Here is a 2726-nt window from a genome sequence, read left to right on the forward strand (position 1 = left end):
GGAATGCACATCTTCCATAGATCCTGTGTTAGATCTGTCAGCTTATGTAAAAGTCTCAGTTTTTAGAGAGTAACAGTGTACTACATGTCTAATGCATTTGCATGTGCTGGCAATTGGGACATAAGACCTATGGATTATCATTGCCTGGATGGATACTAGGTATTCCAGTGCTCCTAAAGTGCCTCTGGACACTCGTGTTTAAACAATACCTAGAAATTTAATGTAAACTTAGCAGAACCATTCATTTCCACCTAGTGTACTTACAAGATGTCCATTGAGTGTTCTACCAGGGATAGAGAGACTTTGAGATAGACAGCCAGGCTTAGGTACCTTGGTCTCAAACTGAATCCCGCCCAAGGAGGTTTTTTCTTGACTAAATGGTGGCAGTGCCTGCCCAGCACACAACACTCACACGGATAGAGATTGTCTCATCCTCATTGCTGAATCGTGATAAAAGAAAAGGTGTTATTAATAGAGCTCCCCTATGCAGCTTTCCCTGCTGGCTGCTGGCAGAGCTGTCCTGCACAGCATTTTCTGTTTAGCTGACCACCTAAGGTTTCTGTGCAATCGCCAAATTTGCTGGGTAATAGAGTTCTTGGCTGCCCCGTGTGAATCTTTACCTGGTTGAACACCAGGACACGCATGAAGTCAAAGGATCTCACAATGGGTTCCTGGGCACCAGCCATTCTAGCTTAATGGCTCAACGTACTATTATTATTTTTTTTAATACTGTGTGAAAAGTTATCAGCTGTGGCAACTTTAGTAAGAGTCAAATTACTCTCAAAAATACTGTTCATATTCTTATAGTATTCTTAGAAGTATTAGAAGTATTTCCAGACGTTCCATTTTCCTCCTGTTGTTTGCTGTTATTTCGTGATCTCTTCTGAGCTTTACCTTGTCCATTGGGACTGCTTTCAAGGTACCTTTATGCTTCCACTATTCAGATAATATTTTATAGAAGTCTGGATTCTAATTATTCTCAAGACATGCTGGAGCATGATGGCAATCTTTGGCTGATTCTAAAACTATATATCTAAAACTGCTTGGGAGAATGCAGCTGACAGAATGTTAAAGTTTTATATTATTCACTCATGTCATATATTATAAGGGACTTTCCTGGCCATCCTCAATGTAAAAATGAAATTTAATGTAGACATATAAATTTTGAAGCAAAGGAACTACATAAAAAAAAATAATTAGGCTAGAGTGGATGTAAAGGGTGAGAAGGGAGAGTCTGGAGGCTTGAAAAAAGTTGAGTAGTTAGGAATACATTTTCACATACCTTAGAGCAAATAAAATTCATTCTGAGGTGCCTATGGTCCTACTCCAGTATATAAAGCCTCTTAAAAAAAAAAAAAAAAAAAGTGCCATAAAAGACACCATCTGAAAAACACTTAAACATTTTAAAATATAATCCTAGCCATCCTACTTTTCTTTGCACAGGTATAAAGTCTTCTTATATTTTATGTTGCATATCTGTAAATAAGAAGGAAAAAATCTCCTTTATTTTTGAAAATAGATCATAGATGTGTGCAGTAGAAGACGCAGAAGACATACAGGTGAGGTAGACAAATCTACCAGAAACAGAAATACAACTAAAGAATTTTGTGTAGACGAAGAAATTCAGAAATGTTGGGAAAGTGAAAGAACAGAGGAATTTTTTTTCTTCTCTTTTGCTAAGTAAAAAAACAATACACCTCTAATTAACTGGAAGAGGGACACAGCATCTAATAGCCAAAACACCCTAAATTTCAAACCTGCATCTGAAAATAACTTTGCTGTAGCAGTGAGCAATTCACTTTGCCACTCTGAGTTTTCCCATATGTAATTTGGAGAAAAGCATTTATTCACCTCATAAGAGTCATATAAGGAAAATTAGTAAATGTATGTGTGTAGCTTGCTTTTGAATAATATTTAGATTTTTAAACAGGATTTGGTAATTTTGTTTAATGTATTTTGAAGGCTTTTACTGCCATTGGTGTAAACATGGTTGTGGTGTCAGACATTCTGATCCGAAACCCTCCCACAGGAACTTTTAAATGAGATTTAAATTAATCAAAGGGGATCAAACATTGTCCTCTGAATGTAATAATCTCTGCCTTGTAGAATTATGTAAAAGTAATTAAAAAGCTGAATAAAAGGATCCCACATCATGTTTCCCAGTTCATTCTTGCATGTAACATTTCATGCAAATCAGATTATGTTGTTTAACTTAAAAATTACTGGGCCAGATTCTCAGCTGAACTGAAATCAGTGGAGTGGAGCTGATTTACACAAGCTGTGGGTCTGATCCATGATATTTATTTAACTTATTCAGATGTTAAAAAAACCATCCAGAACAACAAAAACCAGAAAGAAAGCTTTCTTTCTATATATTTTTTTCTTTTTCCCCTTAAGTGTAAGATATAATTGTGGTTCATGGTAAGCAACATTAAACTGATGAGATCCATGCAAAATTACAAAGGAATGGAGTCTGAATTTAGGCATGACTGTGAGTGTAGAATGCGCCCACTCCCACCACAACCATCAGAGGCAATATGTAGTTCACAGACTCAATTCCTTCTCTGTTTCCTTTTACATGCAAGGAGTTAATACTTATTACTGGTGAGGCTCAACACTGCATACCTAAGCTCCCACTGTGAGTTGGCTCAGTTATTTTGGCTTGGGAAAAGGAGAAGTGAATCACTGCTGTGATTGTTCTTCCATCCCACATAAAGCAACCTGGC

General features: G+C 36.8%; 1 protein-coding gene across 1 annotated transcript in view; it reads right to left on the bottom strand.

The window, feature by feature from the left end:
- The window catches only part of EPHA7 (EPH receptor A7), a 202245-nt gene that overhangs the window by 13203 nt on the left and 186316 nt on the right, over positions 1–2726 (bottom strand). The window lies entirely within an intron of this gene.

Source organism: Corvus brachyrhynchos, unplaced genomic scaffold, assembly GCF_000691975.1.
Source record: "Corvus brachyrhynchos isolate BGI_N302 unplaced genomic scaffold, ASM69197v1 scaffold14, whole genome shotgun sequence".
NCBI classification, from domain to species: domain Eukaryota; kingdom Metazoa; phylum Chordata; class Aves; order Passeriformes; family Corvidae; genus Corvus; species Corvus brachyrhynchos.